This window comes from Scyliorhinus torazame, chromosome 8 (assembly GCF_047496885.1).
Source record: "Scyliorhinus torazame isolate Kashiwa2021f chromosome 8, sScyTor2.1, whole genome shotgun sequence".
Classification (NCBI taxonomy): Eukaryota; Metazoa; Chordata; class Chondrichthyes; order Carcharhiniformes; family Scyliorhinidae; genus Scyliorhinus; species Scyliorhinus torazame.
The window spans coordinates 49,856,890-49,881,479 of NC_092714.1; the positions used below are offsets into that span (position 1 = coordinate 49,856,890).

A 24,590-nucleotide genomic window follows, 5' to 3' on the forward strand; every position below is an offset into this window, starting at 1 on the left:
CTCCAGTTGCTGATATGGTTCCCCGTACTTCCGGGTCAGAGGCCGATCATGTGCACGGCGGCGGCTTATAGCGGCCATGCCATGCTCCATGGCGGACCTGGACCAGCGAAATAGTGCCCCACATCGACTGCTCGCCCGACCCAGACCGCCCGCACACATAGCCCCCAGTCCCAAATGAGGCCCCCCGCCCTCTGATTGGCCCTCCCCCGACTGTGGGGGCCACGGACTGAGTCCGCAGCCACCTCGCGAGTTTCCTGAATGGCAGGACCAGATTAGAACCATGCCCTCAGGGGTTCGGCCGGTCGGAGACGGAGAGTAGTGGGGCAGGCCCCAGGCAATGGCCTGAGGGGGTGGATACTCGGCGCAGCGTTCTCCCCGAGTATGCCGCTTTTCAGGGGGCGGAGAATAGTGGAACCAGCGTCGGTCCCGATTTTGTGCGGGAAAACGGATTCTCCGCCCCCACGCTGAACGGGATTGCGGCGTCGGGGTGGGGGAATCCAGCCCCAGATCCGTGTGTACGTGGGCCTCACTCCCACAACCCAAAGATGCGCAGAGTAGGTGGAATGGCTTTGCTAAACTGCCCTCAGTTGGAAAAAATAAATAAATAATTCAAATATAAATGATTGCACTTATCTAGTTAATCATGGGAAATATTTACGGTACTGTTGCCTGAAGTCTGCAACAAACGACATAGGCAGCATATTATCCCAGTTTTCTAAAGACTGCAGTCGCCTTTAAATTAATTCTGGCTGGGTTATAAAAGTCCAGAAGGACTCTTTAAATCTAATAGACATTATGCTTGAATCATACTCGTGCGCTGTCAAACTCAGGTGATGCAAGACTGCCTTCTCCTGGGGACTTGCACCACTCCCCTTTGGAGTTAGGAAGCTATCGAAGCCTAGAATTTATACAATCATTGCACCTCTATAAAATTTATCAGGGAAGCAACTTCCATCTATCTGGCTGTTGTCCTTCACCTGACTGCTGAGATCTTGCTGGATGAGGGCAACACTGCACGTGGCAACAGTGGGGTTGAGCTCCGGCGATCCTTGTGCAGGAACAGTGCCCTGCACACAAATGGTGAGACCCAAGGAGCCCAGGATATTGAGCCTCAGGTTTCATTAGCATGGTAGCATAGTGGTTAGCAAGGGCAGCACGGTAGCATAGTGGTTAGCACAGTTGCTTCACAGCACCAGGGTTGATTCCCGGCTATGTCACTGTCTGTACGGAGTCTGCACGTGCTCTCCGTGTCTGGTGGATTGGCCATGCTAAAATTGCCCTTAGTGTCCAACAAATGTTAAGTGGTGGTTACTGGGATAGGGTAGATACTTGGGCTTCAGTAGGGCGCTCTTTGTAAGGGCCGGTGCAGACTCGATGGGCTGAATGGCCTCCTTCTGCACTGTAAATTCTATGATTATATAGATGGTGGCACTGAGATAAAAGTTCACACATGTAGTGATCAGGTCAGATCATGGGGTCAAAGAGACATTGGGGGTCCCGAAAGGTGTCACCAGAGGCAATCCAAAGTTGCAAGCATTAGATTCCTTATTTAAATATGCAGATAACCTAACTGGTTCGGGTAGGGGAAAGCATGCCTCTTGTTTCTCTTTGGTGAACCTTCCCTTGGTCAGGAACATGCAGAAGCTGCTGCCATTCTGGGGTCCTAGGTGTAGTGTAGAAAAACAAGCTAACTTAACCCTCAAGGAGTCCAGGATCAAAGAACAAAGAACAATACAGCACAGGAAGAGGCCCGTCGGCCCTCCAAGCCTGTACCGGTCATGATACCATCCTTGGCCAAAACCCTCAGCACTTCCTAGTGCCGTATCCCGCTATACCCATCCTATCCATGTATTTGTTGAGATGCCTTTTGAACGCCGTTAATGTATCTGCTTCCACAGCCTCCCCTGGCAACACGTTCCAGGCACTCACCACCCTCTGTGGAAAAGACCTGCCTCGCACATCTCCTCTAAACTTTGCCCCACGGACCTCAAAACTATGCCCCCTAGTAACTGACCCCTCCATCCTGGAAAGGAGTGCCTGCCCATCCATTCTATCCATGCCCCTCATAATCTTGTAGACCTCTATTAGGTCGCCCCTCAACCTCCGCCATTCTAATGAAAACAGTCTGAATCTACACAGCCTCTCTGCATAGCTAACACCCTCCAGACAAGGCAACATCCTGGTAAACCTTCGCTGCACCCTCTCCAAAGCCTCCACATCCTTCTGGTAGTGCGCCAACCAGAATTGTGCGCAATATTCCAAGTGCGGCAGTACCAACGTTCTATACCACTGTCGCATGACTTGCCAGTTTTTATACTCGATGTCCTGCCCAATGAAGGCACGTATTCCATCTGCTTTCTTGACCATTTGTGTTGCCACTTTTAAAGATCTGTGAAACTGTACGCCCAGATCTCTCTGACTTTCTGTATTCCTAAGAGGTTTACCATTTACGGTATATTTTCCCTCTATGTTAGATCTACCAAAATGCATTACCTCACATTTGTCCGGATTAAACTCCATTTGCCGTTTCTCTGCCCAAGTCTCCAACCTATCTGTGTCCTGCTGAATCTTCTGACAATCCTCATCACTATCTGCCACTCCACCAACCTTGGTGTCATCCGCGAACTTACTAATCATTTCCTCCAAATTGTTTTTATGTATACTACAAACAACAGAGACCGCAGCACCGATCCCTGTGGAACACCTCTAGTCACAACCTTCCATTCAGCAAAACATCCTTCTACTACTACCCTCTGCCTTCTGTGACCAAGCCAGTTCTGTATCCATCTTGCCACCTCACCTCTGATCCCGTGTGACTTCACCTTTTGTACCAGTCTTCGGTAGTAGGTAAATTATTGGAGAGAATTCTCAGGGACAGGGTTTATACCCATTTGGAAACAAATGGACTCATAAGCGATAGACAGCATGGTTTTGTGAAGGGGAGGTCATGCCTCACTAACTTGATCGGGTTTTGTGAGGAGGTGACAAAGATGATTGATATGGGGTGGGCGATGGATGCTGTTTACATGGACTTCAGTAAAGCCTTTGACAAGGTGCCTCATGGCAGACTGGTACAAAAGGTGAGGTCACACGGGATCAGAGGTGAGGTGGCAAGATGGATACAGAACTGGCTCGCACAGGAGAATCCCGCCTCATAAGTCAATGTTTACTCAGTTTTAGATTTATTCACAAAGTGAGACATTACAATTGTACAGCCCCTGACCCTACTACCCTACCACCACTGTCAAGTTTCTCTTTATACACTTTTCAGCTATCGAATAAACCATTAAACAAATGAACAACCCCTTAAAGGGGAACTTTCAGGTTATTCTGGCAAAACAAAAACTACAAAGGAAACTTATCAAATTAAAATAACATTCCTGGTGTTGATGATAGACTCCAGCTCGTCAGGCTTAGGAGTCGAGGAAAGGCTCAAACGCATCAGTGGACACCACATTGTGTCTCTTTATATGTGAACACGCAATTATCCAATGGGTGTCTGCCACCTGTTGATTTCCATCGCAATAAACACCATTCCCTCCATTCCAATTCTAATTCTCTTCCTGTACCATTCCCTCTATGCACTGATTATAGATATATGTTGTGACCCACTCACGCAGCCGTTAGATGCCGGGAAAGGCCTCCCCTGGGCTTCCCGACTGCCATTACGCCTTGCGAGCTCTCACGATCTGTGGACAACATCATGTCTCACAAAGTGAAGTTGGTTTAGAAACTGACTTACCTCTGCCTTCGCGGATCAAACTGCCACCCAGCGTCTACCGGCCTCACCAAATAGACCCCAGCCGGGTGCCGTTCAGTACGTGGAATGGTACCTGGGGGTCTCCCAGGGGATTGGAGTCCCCCAGGTGGTCGGCCTCCAGGCAGGATGGCACCCTGGCACTGTTGGTGCTACCCAGGCACCTTGGTACGGTGCCAGCCTGGCACTTCAAAGGTGTCCAGGTGGCACTGCCAGGCCAGAGTGTCAGTCTGGAAGTGCCAAGGTGCCAAAGTGGCATTGTGCCCGTGCCAAGAAATGGGCTCAGGGGTGCCCTGCCCTTATGTGCTGGGGTATGGGGGAATCGTGAGACCCTGGTGCCATTTAAAAATAATAATAATCTTTACTATTGTCACAAGTCCATTAACACTGCAATGAAGTTACTGTGAAAATCCTCTCGTCGCCACAATCTGGCGCCTGTTCAGGTACACAGAGGGAAAATTCAGAATGCCCAATTCACCTAACAGCACGTCTTTCGGAACTTGTGGGAGGAAACCGGAGTACCCGGAGGAAACCCACGCAGACACGGGGAGAACGTGCAGACTCCGCTCAGACAGTGACCCAAGCCGGGAATAAAACCTGAGACCCTGTGCTGTGAAGCAACAGTGCTAACCACTGTGCTACCACGCCGCCTGGTACATCAATGACATCCCGATCACTTCCTGCACTGAGCAGCTCTGCTCGTCGGAGCTCTTCAGTGCAGGAAATGTGCTAAATGCGGCCTCAGCAGCGCGTTCCCGCCGAGGCACAAAACCAAGGCAGAGTGCTGATAGATAGTGTAGTCATACCTGGTGTTTCAGAATGGCACTCGTTTTATTTTGGCTAGATCGCGACCGAACTGCATTTTGGGCGGGTTTCGGGGGGTAACTCCCGTCGGGTGATCCGGCACGATTCCCATCGCTGGGTGGCACGGTGGGGCAGTGGTTAGCACTGCTGCCTATGGCGCTGAAGACCGGGGTTCGATCCAGGCCCGGGGTCTCTGTCCGTGTGGAGTTTGCACATTCTCCCCGTGTCTGCGTGAGTACTCTAAATTTATTTTTTTTAAACGATTTCCATCGCTATTCAGCGACACTTTGTGTCATTTTCTTGGAGCTTTGGGAGATTCTCACTGAATCATCCCTCACTTAGGGCGCGATTCAATGGCCACATTGTGCCCGAAAAGCTGCCAAGATGCAGCATGGTCACCAAAAGTCGGAAGACCCCGTTCGCTACGCCTCACGAAATTTAACCCGATCTTGCGATGTAAATCCCACCCACTCTTTTCAGCAAATCTGCATATCCTCAGCACCGCTTCAGTGCTAACCACTGCCCCACCGGGCCACCCAGCGATGGGAATCGTGCCGGAACACCCAACGGGAATTACCCCCCGAAACCCGCTCAAAATACAGCTCGGGCGCGATCTAACCAAAATAAAACAGAGCGCCATTCTGAAGCACCAGGTGCGACTAAACTACCTATCGGCACTCTGCCTTGTTTTCGAGTCTCGGCGGGAACGGGCTGCTGAACGAGACAGCTAGATTTTGATTTATTGTCATGTGTATTTATTTTGGTTAGATCGCGACCGAAGGTACAGTGAAAAGTATTATTCTGCGTATAGTCCAGGCAGATCGTTCCGTACATGAAAAACAGAGCACATACGATAATAATCAGTTTCCTGAGGTACCCGAGGTGTGGGCTAAATCCCCTTTGCCTCAGACACCCCGGCAAATGGGGACCAGACGGAAAGGCACTCAATGGATTCTGCCAGGGGACCAGGGCACCCAGATCTCAAAGTTCTGTTGAGGGTCGCACCCACGTACATCACGACCCCTCCTGCAAACATGAACAAAACACTCAACCCTCGACCCCGGCGGGGTAACCTCCTCCCCATCACTAAAAGTCCCTGTGAGCCCCCATCCACCCAGGCATGGGCGTGACTTGGCCCCACTCCATTCTGTCGGCAAAAGGGTGTCGGCACAGGGTATTGCCCCCCCCCAACTGAGCATACCCCGCTATGTGGTCACTGAGGGCTCCCCAACTCTGAGACCCTCACCCCTTTAATCTCCCTCCCCCCCTTGCGCCCACTTATGGCCTACCCCCATTACCTCCATGCGCCCATATCAAACCCCCTTCATCCCCCCACTTATCATACCCCCTTCACCCCCCCAGCCATCGAACCCCCTTCATCCCCCCACCTCTCATACCCCTTTCACCTCCCCTTTCGCCCCCCCCACCATTATAACCCTCCTTCATCACCCACACTTCAAACGCCCTTCACACCCCACTCTTCATAACCACCTTCACCCCCCTCACCCTAAAACTCCCCCCCTTCAGTCCCCACCTTTCATAGCCCCCACTTCACGTTGGCACTGGCAGGGTGCCAGGGATCTGCCCTGACCACCTATTGTTTTACAACTTAAATTGCTTAAGAGTTGTATTCAGCAGCTCTGTTTGAAGAGATAGCTAAAAGTGATTTGTTCTTAGAATGACACCTATATTTAAGCAAACCAAGCACCGCTTTAATCGATCGGCATCAGGATGTTCTTAATGGTTTTAGTATTGATGGGAATCGGTTAAAACATGGTGACAAGAGAATGTGACTTTAAATGCGGCTGGTACACCTGGAAAAAACGTATTATTTGTTTGCACTGGAATGTAACTCCTGAGGGGCCCAAGGAAGCAAGGAATGAATACTGTCTTTAGTCTATGTGGCCTTAATTCCAGAGGCGGGTGCCACAAGATAACTCGCATCCTAAGGCATAGGAAGAGGTGAATTTTGACTATTTCCAAATAAGGGATCCTGGAATAATGATAAGTGGGGAATCAAATTTGTAAAGTTGTTGGCTTGGATTCTCTGCTTGGGAGACTATGGACGAGTTCTCGGTTGGCTGACCCCAAAATCGGGAAACGCAATTGGGCGGAGGACAGGTTCCCACGTTGTAATCACGGCAGGCACCAATCTGACATCAAACCGCGATTCTCCATCACCTCGACAGCAGCGTCACTGCTGTCCGGAACGCACGTACAGTAAACACCGTTTGCTTATCGCTAGCGGGCCTGACCCGGTATTCTCCGGGGGCTTCGCGATGCTACGCCTCCAATGGGCCGCGTTCCCAATGGCGCAGTTCACTTGTGCCTTTAAAAACCGTGAAACCAGCGTCGTGGCTTCTGAGGGAGAGAGAGGGGTTACGGAAAGTGGCCAACTTCACCATAGTTTGCTGACACTTGTGCCGCTGGCCGGGGGCTTTAGCCAGGGCCGGAGGGAGTAGTGGGGGGTGGTCAGGAGGTGGGCTGTGGGGTCGGGGTGGTTGGGCACGGAGCGTCATTGTCACAGCCGGAAAGGCAGCCATGCCGCTGCACATGCCGCTGACTGCTCACTGTGAACCTAGGGCCAAGGGTCCGCTAGGCCGTCCCCCTAGGTGCCCTCTGACCCAGCCGACCCATCAGCTGTATGGGTGCGCCCCAGCACCACCAGTGGCATCGTGTTGACTGGGATGAGTGTGCGTGAGGAGTGAATCGTGCATGTACGGCTGCAGCTTGTCAGCTACCGAGTGTTAATCATGGACCCGGCGAATCCCGCACCGTTTTTCATTGGAATCGATTGTGCTCCACATGGTGCCTGTGCTAGCCCCTCCATAGTCCTGAATCGGTCCAGGTTCAACGCTAGTTTTGCTGCCGTGAAAGTCCACGGATACTGCCCCGGCGTCAACACTTAGCCTCAGCAAGCGAGAATCCAGACCCATGTTCTCCCACCGGAGCTGAATTGCACTAGTTTTACAATCACCTTGCGGCCGTAAAGTGGGGTGTCATTCAGTTTTCCACGCCGTGCAAATTTATGCATGGGATGGAATACGAGGGATTCCAAAGGGTCACCATCTTGATGGGCGGCCCAATAGTGAAGTTCCGCAACGGGCCCCACCCTCTCCGCACCACAAATTGATCCGACCCCCCCGTAAATAGGCCCTGACCCCCCCCCCCCCCCCACCCCCCATCCACCACCACCACCAGCACCACACAGAAGCTCCTCACCCCCAGATTACCTGAGTGCCCTCTCCTACCCCAAAGTAGGGAAGTGGCCCAATCTGCCCTCTCCCCCAGTACCCCTGTAAGGGGGAGCCCCCACAGGGAACCCTGTAATAGGGAAACCCCCACAGGGACACCCTGACTAAAGGAACCCCCTCCAATGATGCCCCACATACACAGACCACCCACCCCCACAGAAAAGGAACCCCTGCCTTTAAGCTAGAAAGCAGTCCAGACAGGGGCAGTGGGAGGTATTCTAGCTGTAATACATACTTTGCAGCTCCACATGTCCATTCCTCAAAGGAGAACAGCTGTACCTGCACCTGGTTCCCACAGAACCACTATCTGCAGGCCATTCATAGCTTTCACATTGTGGTCTGTGATTGCCAGCTTGTAAAAGCCATCTGCAGCTTTGATCCATTCATATACTTTCATGCCTCAGCGGTCTCAGTGGTGAGACACCAATGTTTGTAAACATTGACCACATCAAAGAGAGGTAAGTGCAGTGAAATCACATGCTTTAGTGATTGCACTGCACCTACATCTATTTGATGTAAGCTTCCAGAGGTCACTTTTCTGCAGGGGGAGTTGAGTTGGAGGAGATGGGGGTGAGGTCTGTGTGGGGGGATGTGGACGGGTTCCTTGAGGCAGGGGGGTCCCTGTGGGGGTTCTCCCTGTTATAGCGGTCCCTCGGGGGGGGGTCCTCCTATTACAGGTGTCCCTATGTTGGGGGGGGTCTGCGGAGGGATTCCTTTAGGCAAAGGGACCCTGTGGAGGGTCCCCCTACTGCATTACAGGGGTCCCTGTGGGGGTGGGGGTGGGGGGGTGGGGGGGGAGGTCTGATAGAGGTGTGGGCAGGCACTGTGGGAGGGGGTGGGGGTGGTCCTCTGATGGTCCCTACCAGCGTGACCCTGGCATGATGGACCTCACAGTGAGCCAAGGGGGCAAAACCATTGACCCCTTGGCCCACTGCAAGGTCCACCACGTCAGGTTCACGATTGCTGAGCCCACAAATGATCCGCGGCCACGTGAATCCTCGCTGCAGGGACCAGAGAATCGCGGAATGCCCGAGCATAGGGGGCCAGGCCCACTAAATGGATGCAAATGGGTCATTAAGACCAACTTGCTGATTTGTTATGTTCTCGGTGTAACATAAGCGGCTTCCTTGTGGTGCACTTGACAAAGGAAGGTTCAGACGTGGAGATAACTTCAACACGTTTATTAAACTATTTACACTTCTATTACTCGGGTTCGACACTACTGCTAATCCTACTATAGCTACCCAGACTGACTAACCAGTTGCTGCAATCCACGTGGTGGGAGTGATATTGAATCAACCATGTGTCTCTACTCACTAGCTGTCTCCACTGGAAAGAGGCAGATCATGTGTGTGGTGTCCTTTATATATGGGTTGGTGTAATGCCCCCCTGTTGTCGTGTCACCTCCGTGTGTATCGTGAATGTCCTTTGGTCGTGTCCTATCTACCTGATCTATTGGTTGAGTGTGTGTGTGTGATGTCACTGGTGCTCCCTCTAGTGTCTAGCTAGCCTACATGCATTTACATTGATGCACATCACCACACTTGCATCTATTTACATCCCCCCGTTGACCTGCATCGTGGACCCCATTCAGGCCTCCAGCGGTGGGGGGGCAGAGTATCGCGTTGGCTGCCGATCTCGATTTTCTCCCGACGCCCGATTCTCCAACCCTTCAAGGAATGGTGAATGACTTGGAAGGAAACGTCCAGGTGGTGAGGTTCCCAGGTATCTGCTGCTCTTGACCTTCTGGATGGTTGTGGGTTTGGAAGGTGCTGCCTTAGGTGCCTCGGTGAGTTCCTACAATGCATCTTGTAGATGGTACACACTCCTACTACTGTGCATCGGTGGTGGAGGGTGTGAATGTTTGTGGAAGGGATGCCAATCAAGTGGGTTGCTTTGTCCTGGATGGTGTTAAGCTCCTCGTGTTGTTGGAGCTACACTCATCCAGACAATGGGAGAGTATTCCTTCACACTCCTGACTTGTGCCTTGCAGATTGTGGACAGGTTTTGGGGCGTCAGGAGGTGAGTTACCCAACACAGGATTTCTAGCTTCTGACCTGCTCTTGTAGCCACAGTATTTATGCGGCTAGTCCAGTTGAGTTTCTGGTTAATGGTAAGCCCCTGGATGGTGATTGTGGTAATCAATGTCAAGGTGCAATTCTAGATTCTCTCTTGTCGGAGATGGTCATTGTCTGGCACTTGTGGGGCGTGAATGTTGTATTTGGACATGGAACTGATTCATTACCTGAGAAGTCGAGAATGGTGCTGAACATTGTGCAGTCATCAGCAAACATACCTGAGGTAACTTGACCAAAACAAAGTGGTCAGAAACACATTATAAGTTCATCTTCTTCAATATATAAAAATAACAAAGTTTAAAATACAGTATGGACTCAAAAACTTGAGCAGCTAGCTAAACATCGAAATTTCAGTGACGGAATAGAATCAGAACGGCAGTTAAACACGAATATACACAGATAACAACAAAAACTAATGACATCTCAGCACTTACTGATGACATCAGAAATGGATTTAAATAAGAAGATGCATAATAATAACACTCTGTAACAATCCCCACTTCTGGGGCGGCATTCTCCGACCCCCCGCCGGGTCGGAGAATCGCCAGGGGCTGGCGTGAATCCCGCCCCCGCCGGTTGCCGAAGTCTCCGGCACCGGAGATTCGGCAGGGGCGGGAATCGTGCCGCGCCGGTTGGCGGGCCCCCCCGCTCGATTCCCCGGCCCGGATGGGCCGAAGTCCTGCCGATAAATTGCCTGCCCCGCCGGCGTGGATTAAACCACCTTTTGAACGGCGGGACAAGGCGGCGTGGGCGGGCTCCGGGGTCCTGGGGGGTGCGTGGGGCGATCTGGCCCCGGGGGGTGCCCCCACGGTGGCCTGGCCTGTGATCGGGGCCCACCGATCCGCGGGCGGGCCTGTGCCGTGGGGGCACTCTTTCCCTTCCGCCTCCACCACGGTCTCCACCATGGCGGAGGCAGAAGAGACTTCCTCCACTGCGCATGCATGGGAAACTGTCAGCGGCCACTGACGCTCCCGCGCATGCACCGCCCCGAGATGTCATTTCCGCACCAGCTGGCGGGGCAACAAAGGCCGTTTCCGCTAGCTGGCGGGGCGGAAATTCCTCCGGCGTCGGCGTAGCCCCTCAATGTTGGGGCTCGGCCCCCAAAGATGCGGAGCATTCCGCACCTTTGGGGCGGCGCGATGCCCCTCTGATTGGCGCCACTTTGGGCGCCAGTCGGCGGACATCGCGCCGTTTCGGGAGAATTTCGCCCCTGATCTTATGATGTAAGGAAGGTCATTGATGAAACAGCCGAAAGTGGTTGGGCCTAGGTTTACTCCAGCTACATTTACTTTCATTGATGTTTCACTGAAATTACTTTTTATGCCATCTGTCAGCTTTCTATTAAGCAGGTTACCCAACAGGTCTATGTCGATGTTTATGCCTTACAATAGCCTCCATCCACCTTTCTTCATGTATAAACCCATCAGCAGATTCCTTTCTCCCTTATGTGCTGACCTGGATTCCCCTTCAATGCATCCATGTTTAATTCTGAAAGAGTAAGATTTATGTTTTCACCCCCGAATAAAGAAAATCTTGGAAGATTTTTTTTTCTCCAACTTCAAACTCCACAATTGTCAAATTAGGAGTGTTTCCCTCCTATAAACTCCATAAACTTGCAGATGACCAAGGGGTTTTACAGTGCTTCGGAAAATGGCGGATGCTAGTCACATAAAAATGTGTTAAGAAAACAAAGTTACTCAAGAGTTATACCATTTTGAAACCTTGTTGTCTCTGGAATATTTACTGTGGTAGGCTATATTAGGGGTATCGTGGTACCTAGGTGGGATGTACCTTATACTGTAGTATGAGTGGTGGAACCTGCCTGCTGGTTCCGCCCAGCAGGCGGAGCATAAGAGTCTGTGTTTCACCCACAGCAGTCATTCTGTACCGGAGTTGCTGGGGTAACTACTTGTTCATTGAAGCCTTCAATTGGACTACAATCTCGCTTCAGTAGTGATTGATAGTGCATCATTTACTTTATTCAACAACTGCAGCTCTCATAAGGGTGTGCTTTGCTTTCGACGTCAGTGTTAAGTTATGTGCAATCGTCCTGTACAGTAGATTTTGGTTACCAAAGCCTTCCTAAGTCATTGTCAATGTCTAAAAATCTATTTAACATTACTACTTTATTAGTAAGACGAGTGAAAATAAAGTATATACTTTCCCAATGTTCTAGCCAGCAGTTCTAACCACTGAACTGTATCTCACTGACATTCATTTATTTTACTTGCATACTAATTCTTGTATACTAACGTTGAGGACAACTGCAGAGGCAGGCAGTCAATGGACGGAAATCTGCCAATAAACACCTTCCTGATCTCAGCTAGCCCCACTGTTGAAGGGCCACACGGTTTCGATCACAAGCATCCCAGTAGCAAAGACGACTGGAATGTTTTCAAAACTGCAATTGAAGGGATATATCGTTTTAGACCAGAATAACAAAGTAGCTACAGGCTTCATAAAATCACAAGTCAAGCACTGAGTTTTATCATTTTGATCGCATTTTGTTAAAGTTTAATGGTCATTGTGAGCTTTAATGGTCTGTCCAATTTGCATCAGTAGTTTCACTAATGCCAGTAATGAGGTTATTATTGCTGATAATGAATAGTCAATGACTTGTGCAATTCCATTATGGTTAAAGGGGAATGGTCTTCTTGAACAAGGTTTTAGTGAGACAGTTTTATTCAGTGAAGGGAAATGGGAAGAACACAAACAAATAACACAATTGGGCGTTTCCCCATCATTTACAGAATTGGAATTTACAAATGAAAACAGAGTTGTCAAATCGATCTTTTGGAATAACCATCAGCTGCACTGCTGACATTTTGAAAGCTGAGCAACTCTTCGATTTAGAAAAAAACGAATGTGTTTCAAACCACGGTGGAAATTATTTTGAAGAAACTTCAAGTAATTAGAAATGATAGAACTGAAAGAATCAAATGAGAGAAAATAGTGAGGCGTGTGTACATTATTTCTTTGCTGGAACAATACCACATTACCTCTACCAGCTCAGGTGACGGTAGCACAAAATGTATAATCTTCTGATCAATTATGCAGTTGCTACTTGACCAGAAAGTCACAGATTCAAGCATAGAGCTTAATAGTAATAAGTTCTAATGTTTTTTTCTCAGTGCATTTGAGGTAACATTTTGTAGAAGTGAAGCATTCTATCCAACATTGGCGGCGGGTGTTCCTTGATTCGAGGATGACCACTGCTCAGGATCACGGGTTTCTGCCATGGGACTTCATGTGACTGAAGTCATCTTATTGAAACATACAAGATCCTGAGGGGGCTAGATAGGGTGGATACCAGGAGCGTGTTTCCTCTTGTGGGGGAGGCTAGAACGAGGGAACACAATTTAAGAATAAGATGGAGATGAACGGAATTTTTTTCTCTCAGATGGTCCCTGGTCTGTGGAACTCACTTCCCCAGAATGCAGTGGAGGCGGGGTCATTGAACGTATTCAAGTTTGGTAAATATGGGAGTCAAAGGTTATGGGGGGCAGACAGGAAGGTGAAGTTGAAAGCACAATCAGTTCAGTCATAACCTTATCGAATGGCACAGCTGGCTCAAGGGGATGAATGGCACACACCTGCCTGCTCCTAAGTGCTATGTTTCAATGAAGAGACTGATTCTAGACCTGCATGCTTTTGGACACACGGGGCAGGATAACCCATGAGGTAGTGGGATAGGAAGTGCAGGATTTGCATTCCATCTTTTTCCTTCCCTGCAGCTGTCCTGCCTGAGCATTAAGACGTTGTGATTCAAAGCATGCTGCAGCTTGATGCACAGGTTGTCACCATTTTGAACAATTGTTAACAAGCTCCTTCCAGTCGCTAATTTCAATGCGCCTCCACGTCCAAGGAGAGTTTCAGGAAGTGCACAGTGAAAGGACAATGACAAAAATAAATCAATAGTATCAAGACCTTGCCATTTGTATTACACAGTCTGGTAACCACTTTTGGGTCACTCAAAGACGTCTAGAATATAAAGCATTCCATTCTCTAGTCTAATATTAAGCATTATAGAGAAATTACTTTCAAAGGCAGTTTCAAGTGGAAAAAACACAATAAATCTTAGAAAATGACTAAATAAACTGAGAAACACAAAATAAAGAATTAAGTTCCTTTTATTTGCAATTTGTCCCTTAGTGATTTAATAACATTTTATGATTGTATATCACTTAGCTTTGAAAGCAGAAACTGCAGCCTAACATGCACATTTGTTCTAAATGAAAATGTAATTGTAAACATATGACCTGGTCTTCACACCGCAAACTTAATGGAATATTCAAGCAATGTCTACATTGATCTCAGCAAAGCTTTTTGTTAAATTCCTAACTTTTAAAGACTCTTCCCCCCCCCCACCCCCCATTGTTAAGCATCATGCTTGTTTCATGATAAATCCTTGTAAGAACCAATAACATGAGTCACAAGCAAATTGTCTGAAAGTTATTAAACTTTAAATATTAATAGCATCAGTATTTACTTTGATATTGCAGAATGACCTGCAGACATTCAGTGAAAATAAACTGAACAATCAAGGTAAAATGCAGAAGTGCCCGGCCAAAAATGGAACTTGGACAGAAATGGAACAATGGAACAGAAGGGAATGTACATTACTTTTAACAAACAAACCTGCATTTATATAGCATATTGAACAGAGGTGGATCTTAAGAGAGTAATCAACTAAAAATAGTCACAGAGACAAAGGAAAATATTAGCAAATAAAACCGAGAGCTTGTGAAGGAAGTAGGTTTTAAGAAATGAGAAGGGTGGAAACATTTAAGAAATAAAGACTTGTATTTGCATAGCATCTTGCACATCCTCAATGTCCCAAAACACTCTTCAGCCAATTAAGTAGCTTCAATATTCTTCTTCTCCTTAGGCAGTCCCTCAGAGTCAGGGATGACTTACTCCTGCACTGAAAATGAGTTCTCAGGTGACTGAGGAGTCCATTGCCTGACCTACACTCTCTGTCACAGGTGGGGCAGATGGTGGGTGGAGGAGCGGTTGGGTGGAGTGCCCGTGTTGCCATGCGTTCCTTTCACTAGACTTCAGTTTGCTCTCAGCGATGAAATCCGAGGCGTTCGACTCCTTTAGACGCTTTTTCCCCCACTTCGGGCGGTCTTGGGCCAGGAATTTCCAGATGTCGGTGGAGCTGTTGCACTTTTTCCAAAGGGTCTTCGAGGATGTCGTTGAAATGTTCCCTCTGCCCTCCTGGTCTCACTTACTGTGTCAAAGCTGCGAGTAAAGTCTCGTGTCAGGCACGTGAATGATGTGGCCTGCCCTGCCAAGCTGATAGAGTGCATGGTCAATGCTTTGATGCTGAGAATGTTGGCCTGAGTGAGATCATTGACATTGGTGCGCCTATCCTGCCAATGGATTTTCAGGATCTTGCGGGGACAGCGCTGGGGGGACTGTCCAGAGTTTTGAGGTGACTGCTGTATATAGTTCACATCTCTAAGTTATGTAGGAGGGTGGTTATCACCACTGCTCTGTAGACTATGAGTTTGATATGGGGTCTGAAGTCCTTGTCTTCAAACACTCTCTCCCTCAGGCACACTGAAGGTGGTGTTGAACCTCATCGCCACCTGTTATCGACAGTAGGGTCCTTAGGAATGGAAAGTGGTCCACGTTATCCAAGGCCGTGTTGTGGATTTTGATAACCAGAGGGGCAGGGCTGTGTAGCGGTGACAGGTTATTAGAGGATCTTTGACTTATGGCTGCTTAGTGTAAGGCCCCTGCTCTCATACACCTTGGTGAAGGTGCTTGGCATCATAGTGCACGCAGATGCAACTATCATTTGCATACTGCAGCTCAATGACAAAGGATGAGATGACCGTGGATCTGGCCTGCAGGTGGCAGTGGTTGAATAGATTCCCATTTGTTCCACTCTAGCAGGGAGCTTGCTGAGGGTGAGATGGACTGTTACAGCAAGGAAGATTGAGAAGAGTATTGGTGTGATGACGGAGCCTTCTTGACCCCAGTCCAAATGTGAATCGGGTCTGTGGTGGATCTGTTGGTCAGGATCATCGCCACCCTAAACGAGACCCGGTGGGCAGTGGAAGGTCAGCTCAAGGAATAAGGTGGCGGTCAAACCTTCTTATGGAAAGGTAAACCAGAAGAAGATCAGCCCCTCCACAGGGTTTGTTTCGCCATTAAAATCGATCAATTTGGCCATCCCAGAAACCCGTCTTGCGGAATAAATGAATGCCTCATGGCCCTTCAGTTCACCCTGTCCCAGAACCTGTGCGCCACAGTCCTCATCGCGCATGCCCCAACACTGGAAGCTACAGCCAAGTCCAAAGTGGAATTTTACTCCAGCCTCAAGCAATCCTTGGCCTGAGTCCCAACGGGTGACAGGTTAATTCTCCTTGGCTACTTCATCGCTAGTGAAATGAAAATCGCTTATGTTCACAAGTAGGCTTCAATGAAGCTACTGTGAAAAGCCCCTAGTCGCCACATTCTGGCGCCTGTTCGGGGAGGCTGGTACGGCAGTTTTGGAAAGCACACAGACCTCTGGGGAGGTGTGATCTGCAGAGAGGGGAGGGAAAACCAATACCATCAGTACCCTGCTTCTGACAAAATGCTTATAACATCGCCTTATCTTAGCCAACACCTTGTTCTATCAGGGAGTCAAGTACAATACACCATGGCAACATCCTTGCTCCAAGCACTGGCATCTGCTCGACTACATCAGTGTCTGAATGAGGGACCACAAGGCTGTGCGTATCACCCGTACCATGACAGGAACCAACAACTGTCTAATCTGCTCTGTGATCAACATCAATGTAGCCCCAATGTAGCAATGGCAACGGACACAATGCCACAGGAAAATGAATGCAAAGACAATCAAAGACCCTGATAAAAGAGCCCAATTCAGCCAGTGCCTCACTGCCAACTTGACAACGCCAGTGACCCAGAGATGCAGAGTCTCCACAGCACCTGGTCTTCCCTCAAGCCCTCCATAATCAGCACCAACGAAGAGGCACTTGGTCACTCGACCAAGAAACACCAAGACTGGTTCGATGAGAATGACCAGGAACTGATAAGCCACAAAGCACAAGATTTTTCTGAACCTGAAACAGCAACCCACCTAAAGACCAAGAAAGCAACTCCACAGACAGCTGAAGACAGAGGTCCAACCTACGACCTAAAGAACAGAGGCTGGGTGGAGAAATCGCAGGAGACCCAGCAGTTAGCCAACAACCATGACAAGCGAAGTTTCTTTTGTTTCTCTTGTTTCAAGACCACCTACGGCCCAAGCACCCAAGGCCCACCCCACTGTTGGTTATGAATGGAGAGGTGGTGATCAAGAACAGAATGGCAGTCAGTGCTTGTGAGATGGCGCACTTCGAAGGCCTCCTTAACGGAGACTCTCTCTTCAATACGAGTGTCCTCGACTCCATCCTACAACATGCTATCCACTACCTTCGCAGCATAACCCCAAACAAAGTAGAAGAGACCATCCAATAGCTAAAGACAACAAGGTATCAGGAGCAGATGGAATCCCGATGAAGCACCAAAATACGGCGACAAAGCACTATTGCTGTGAATAAATTACCTAATTTCCCTTATCCGGAAGGAGGAGTACATGCCAGGAGATCTCAGAGACGCCGTAATCATGACCATCTTCAAGAAAGGTGACAAGTCCAACTGCGGTAACTACAGAGGAATTTCCCTGCTGTCGGCCGCAGGGAAAGTCAGCACAAAGCAGTAGGCAGCAGAGCAGAGAGAGAGCTGCTTTCACCTTGAGGGTCCAGTGGCTTCTTTGTAAATTCACAGCAAAAGCAAACAGCCAACATTTTAGAAAAAGCGAGGGTGAGAGAGAGAAGAGAGAGACAGAAAATACAGGAGATAAGGAGAAAAGAGAGGAGAGAAAAGAAAGAGGAGCGAGAGAAAAGAGAGAGGGAGAGAGGGAGAAGAGAGAGAGAAAGATTGAAGAGAGGAGAAAGAGTGAAAAAGAGGGGAGAAAGAGAAATAGAGAGAAAAGAGAGAGAGAGAATGGGAGAGAGAGAAAAGAGAGGAGAAACAGAGGAGAGAGAAAAAGAGAGAGAGTGAAAAGGGAGGAGAGAGAAGAGAGGAAAGAGAGGAGAGAATACTTTCGGGAAATTTGATTCCAGCCCTGTCGTGGCGGGACCCACCATGGGAGATTCGATGGCCCAGCCAAAGGTCCATTGGGTTTCGACAGGACTGGGGTGGCTGGAAAATGCTGCCCAGTGTGTCTGCCATTGTTTGATATTTTACTTGCGCATACTCTGTGATCGTGCCATATCTCCGCACTCTTAATCTGACCACTGGATTCTGGGTGGTATTTTCATAATTTCTTTCATGTGTTACTAGTGGTTTATGGTTTGTTTCACTTTTGAACCACAATCCCATAACAGCCTGTGTTTTGCTACCTGTGTGGTAGGTAACATGTGCTACTCAAACCTTGGTTAGTGATGAGGTCTTCTGAATCTCGGTGAAGAAGATTCAAACTCGTCCAGTAGTAACAAAAGGTTTACTGAGTAACTATAACAATAATTGTATGAGTTCTTTACTTTAACTAGTGATAAGGCTAACAAGATCTAACTACGGTAACTATACGTAACTCCACTAGCCATCTGAACTTGTCTGCAATTGCCCTGGTCACAGTGCACCCAAGAGACAGCGAGAGACCCAATGTGGTTGCTTTTTATACCCCTTTTGGTCCGGCCCTCTAGTGATCATGTGGTGCTACTGATTACACATTAGCCCCTTGTGTACATGCACATATAGCGATCACTACATCCCCTTTTTTTTTTGTGTTACATATTTTCTGTATGTTGTAAAGAAAATTGAACAAACATAATGGATGCAGTTTGCAAATGCATTACATAAAATCAATGAGTTAGTCTGTCAAATGTGAATACATTTAGTCTCTTAGGTTTTTTTTGCTTGCGTGAAATAGGTAGACAAATGATGTTATGTACAAGCTGTGATGATCTTGATGATTTTACAAAGCCAATTAATATTTCTGAGTCCAATCTTAATTTAAAAAAATTTGTGAGTCCAAACTTTATGAATTTGTTCGGTTGAGTTGCTTTCTTCTTCTGTTGTTGAAATGGTGATGTTGATGTCGTTATTTCTTTGTGAACGTCGAGAGTGTTCTTGTGTTTAAGTGACCATCAAGTCATCGTGAGGTGTTCGAATGGTCGAATCACTTTGTTGTCTGATTTAGATTTTCTTTTTTTACTGTACTTGTAGCGATTCTGTGTTACACCATTGTCTGACCTGGACTTTTTCCTGTGCTTACGGTATTGATTCTGTATGTCATCTTTGTCATCTGACCTGGACATTGCCCTGTGCTTGTGGTATTGATCTAGTGTGTCACCTGCCTTGTTTGCTTGTTCTGGAGCAGATGTGAATTTGTGAGATTCTTTGTCATGCCTTGGCATGTTTGTAGTCTTGTCATTGTTTTGCAGTGTGCTGTGGCATTGTCCTTCATGTGCAGAGTTGTACCATGTTGTACAGGTCGTTGTTTCATTGTTGTTGTTTCTGGCGTGTCTGTCTTTGTTGTTTTTGTTGTTGTTTTTGTCGTTTCTGTCTTGGTCGTTTTCGTTGTCATCGTTCTTGTTGTTGTTTTTGTCGTGCTTGTTGTTTCTGCTTTTGTTATGCTTCTTGTTGGTTTTGTTGTTGTTCTTGTAGTTTTTGTTGTTGTGCTTGTAGTTTTTGATGTTGCTGTCATTGTTCTTGTTTCTGCAGCACTTCTTGTTCTTGTTGCTCTTGTTGCACTGCATGTTGTTTTTGTTGTTGCTGTTGCTGTTCTTGTTTCTGCTGTGCTTCTTGCGGTTTTTGTTGTTCCTGTTGCGCTCAATGAGTGTTCCGTGTGGATGATGTGAGTCATTGTCACAGTTAATGGTGACAGTGTCCTTTGTGGTATCTGTTACATTGAGCGTTTCTTCTTGAGAATTGTGAGAATGTTCTGATGTTGCATTGATGTTGGTGACATCAGTCATTTGTGGTGGATTTGATTCCTCTTCTTTGCTTCCTTAGTACTCCTCTTCTAGAGTCATTTCTGGTTCACTTGAATCATCTGTGATCTCTTTGTGCTCCTCTTCTGGAGTTATTTCTGGTTCATTTGAATCACCTTTGGTTTCTTGGTGCTCCTCTTCTGTCAAAATCTTCAAGATTTCTATTGATGTGGTCTCTCTGGACTCTTGGTGCTCCTCTTCCGGAGTCAAAATCTTCACGATTTCATTTGACGTGGTCTCTCTGGACACATGAGTAGCCCTCCTCTGATTGTTGAGTGCTTCTGTGCAGACGAGTTGAGATCTGTCAGTCTCGCTGTGATCCTGCATATCCTGTATGGGAATTGTGATTTCTTCGTCACTTGTCTCACATACAGTGGGTAGACATTCAGTGTCTTCTTGTTGGTTAAATGAGCTGGGTAGACTTTCATAGTCTTCTTCTCGTGGCTCAAATAAGCTGGGTAGACTGTCATAGTCTTTTTGTTGTTCACGTGAGCTTGGTAGACTTTCATAATCTTGTTCATGCATGGCGTTCGCTATGGAGGGTTTGCTTGCTTCCATTTTTGAGTCTGTCACCAAGCCGTCTGTGGAGGCTTGCGTTGCGTCGCTCTCTTTGTGGAGGCTTGTGTCGCTCTCTCTGTGGAGTCTTTCATCACTCTCTCTGTGGAGTCTTTCATCGCTCGCTCTGTGGAGTCTGTCATCGCTCTCTCTGTGGCGTCGTGCAGAGTTCCTGCTGTGGAGTCGATCTGTGCTCTCTGTGTGGCGTCGTCGTCTTCTTGGGTATTGCTGTCATCCAATGTATCGACGAACTGCCATGGCATCATGGTATTGGAATCATCTACCATGAGTAGAGTCGTGTTGAGTTTTGCAACCGTGTTGCTGATGCTGTGATCAGCATATCCGAATAACTCAGCCATGGCTGAGTAGTATTGTGTGTATTGTTCGGTAGACAAATCATCTCTTTTTGTTTCGGATTTGTTATCGTTCTCTTCATGTTCAATGAACAAATCATCTTCTTGGATTTCGGATTTGTCTTTGTGCTCTTCACTTTGGGTGGCACAGACTGCTTGTTCCAGGGTGTTGTGAAAATTATTTTCAACTGCTGGTGTAAGTTTGGGTATTGTTCTGTCTTTTTAGGTAAGAAAATTGGGTTTTGCAGCTTTACATTTCTTTTTGTTCATTTCCGTGCATTTCCCTATTAAGTGGGCATGGTCAAGGTCCTCTGACGTCATGTGTAGGACTCGATTGCGCATGCGCACTCCAAGTTTCCTTTACTGTGCGCTCTTTCTGCAACTGCGCATGCGTGGCTTCTTGCGCATGCGCAGAACACTGTTTCGCCGGTTTGCGCCTTTTAGGGAAGTGCGCATGTGCGGACTGGTCAGACTGCACATGCGCAAGATGGCTGCCACTCAGAACTTCTGCCTTCTTAAATTTCAACCTTGCCTCTGCCTCGTGGTGAGTATTCGCGCCATTTTTACCGATTTTGTTTTCTCGATACTGATTCTGTGTTTGTAAAGACTCACAGTATTGAATTTGTTTTTGTTCATAAGCAAGGCATTTTTGTATAACAGTTTCTTGAGATAAATATCTATCTTGTGAAAGTTTTTCCTTCAAATTTTTGTCAGATAGTCCATAAATTAATTGATCCATTATCATAGTGTCTCTGAAATCAGCATAATCGCAGCCTTGTGGTATTAACTTGAGATTTGTAATAAAATCAGTGATGGGCCCTCCGTTTCTCTGGCATTTATGACAAGGGTTAAATCTTTCCAGCATCTCACCAGACTGATTCTTACAGTGTTCACCAAATTTTTTGAGTATTACTTCTAATTTGGTGTTGTCTTCACCTTCCAAGTAATTAAAGCAATTATAGATTTCTCTAGCTTTATGCCCTCCTATTGAGAGTAGTAGTGCTATTTTTGTTGCATCAGAGACCGTGCTTAAATCATTAGCTGCGATAAATATTTGGAATATCTTTTCAAATCTTCTCCAGTCATAACTTAAATTACCGGTTGTTTCCAGCTGCCCTAGAGGTCCAATGAGTCCCATAGTTAGTTGTCGAGGATCCATTTGCTGCAAAGTCGTCCACAGTCGAATATCCAGCCTGAATTTTCTTCTCTTTTTGTCTAACCTAATCTAACTAGTTCTGTTCAAGCCAACACGCCTGGTACCATGTTTTGTTCCCTGTGTGGTGGGTAACATGTGCCACTCAAACCTTGGTTAGTGATGAGGTCTTCTGAACCTCGATGGAGAAGACTCAAACTCGTCCAGTATTAACAAAAGGTTTAATGAGTAACTATAACAATAATTGCATGAGTTATTTACTTAAACATTGATATTAGTAATAAGGTTAACAAGATCTAACTACGGTAACTATACGTAACTCCACTAGCCATTTGAACTAGTCTGCTATTGCCCTGGTCACAGTGCACCCAAGAGAGAGCGAGAGACCCAATGTGGTTGCTTTTTATACCCCTGTTGGTCCGGCCCTCTAGTGATCATGTGGCGCTACTGATTACACATCAACCCCTTGTGTACATGCACATATAGAGATCACTACAGTCTGAATAAGTTCTGCACACCCACATGGCGAACAATGCTGCTTTTTCTGTCATGCCGTTTCATTGTTTTGTTTCTGTTAGTCACCAGAGACATAATAGACTGATATACTTGAAATTAAACTGCCTCCAGACATGTAGAGAATGTATCTGCTGCTTCTACGGTCATTAGTTCTGAGTCGCAATGTGCTAAGATTTTAGAAGAGATTAAAAGTTGTTTAATCCTTTTGAAATCATTTTGCTGGTCCACATTCCAGCACCACATTTGACCCTGTCTCAATAGTTGTCTCAAGGGCTTCTTGACCTCTACTAAATTTGATAGGAACTTGCTGAATGTGTTAACCAGACCATGGGATCTTTGTTACTGGAAGGTGAAAACTTATTTTTTGTGGATCAACTGTGATTCCAATGGCTTGTACAGTGTGACCTAGAAAATTTAATCATGGATTTGGCAAACTCACAATTTTTATTCAACACGAGGCCTGCATCTCGTAAGACTCTCGGGACTGCATTGACTCGGCAATCATGTTCTTCTCTTGTGGAGCCACGTATCAGTATGTCATCCATTTGGCATATTACTCATTTCATGCCTTTTGGAGTGCGAGACATTTTTCTCTGGAAAATCTCTGGAGTGAATGCTATTCCAAAGGGCAATCTATCGAATTGTATAAGGTGTTGGTGAGGCCACATCTGGAGTATTGTGTTCAGTTTTGGTCTCCTTACCTGAGAAAGGACATATTGGCACTGGAGGGAGTGCAGAGGAGAATCACTAGGTTGATCCCAGAGTTGAGGGGATTAGATTATGACGAGAGGTTGAGTAGACTGGGACTGTACTCATTGGAGTTTAGAAGGATGCGGGGGGGGATCTTATTGAAACATATAAAATTATGAAGGGAATAGATAGGATAGATGCGGGCAGGTTGTTTCCACTGGTCGGGGAAAGCAGAACTAGGGGGCATAGCCTCAAAATAAGGGGAAGTAGATTTAGGACCTAGTTTAGGAGGCACTTCTTCACCCAAAGGGTTGTGAATCTCTGGAATTCCTTGCCCAGTGATGCAGTTGAGGCTCCTTCTTTAAATGTTTTTAAGAAAAAGATAGATACCTTTCTAAAGAATAAAGGGATTCGGGGATATGGTGTACGGGCCGGAGAGCGGAGCTGAGTCCACAAAGATCAGCCATGATCTCATTGAATGGCGGAGGAGGCTCGAGGGGCCAGATGGCCTACTCCTGCTCCTAGTTCTTACGTTCTTATGTTCTTATGAAACAATAACGACCGAATGGTGTTATGAATGTGGTCAGCACACTGGATTCTTTGTCCAGAGATATTGGCCAAAACTCACTGTTCACATCCACTTGGTAAATAAAGTGCTCTTGGCTGGTTTGGGGCCTGAACGATTCCTGAAACCCATTTTGTTGGCATGGTGACCAGTCAGATAGCCCCTTCCTGCTGCATATTTTCACTTTCACCCTTGACTTTATCCAAGAGTAGGTGAGGGACTTTTCTCAGTATAAAGAGGCAAATTGGTTTAGCATCAGCTTGGAGTGTGATATGGTACTCAGTCTTTAACCTCCCTAGCTTTGTAAACAACTCTGGAAATTAATTTCAATATGTATCACTGTAGTTCTCATCAGGAACACCATCCATTTCATAGATTAATTTCTGTTTTAGACATACTTTTCTGCTTATTGAAGAGCACTCTTGATATTAAATGACTCAGATTCAAGGGTTATTTTGGTCTTTATATCAGCTTTGCCATGAGTTGGCCTTTCACTTTTAAAGTTGTCCCACCTGTAATTTGATAGATTTGCAATATAATCTGTTTGAGCCATTTAACTTCATCTGAAAAAATAGAATCCCCTGCTCCTGTGTCTAGTTTAAACTCTGTGGGGTGTCAATCAATATGGCAATATTTTAAAACAATGGACAGTTTTGAAATGGCCATTTTGGCCAGTCTGCAGCCCTTCGCCCCCGCCATGCAGTTTTTTCCCGCCACACCAAGAACATTTAAAAATGGAGGTTCACAACCTTTCCCCATTTTGACGAGCCAAGGCTTTGCCATGCTTTCTCTCTTATGGCCGATAAACTGAATTGTCTCACTCAATCTTCTTCCCTGTGAACATTCGCCAGATTCTGTACCCCAAGT

General features: G+C 47.1%; 1 protein-coding gene across 18 annotated transcripts in view; it reads right to left on the reverse strand.

Annotated features, from left to right (window-relative positions):
• Window positions 1-24,590, reverse strand: part of LOC140427828 (uncharacterized) — a 507,915-nt gene that overhangs the window by 439,872 nt on the left and 43,453 nt on the right. The window lies entirely within an intron of this gene.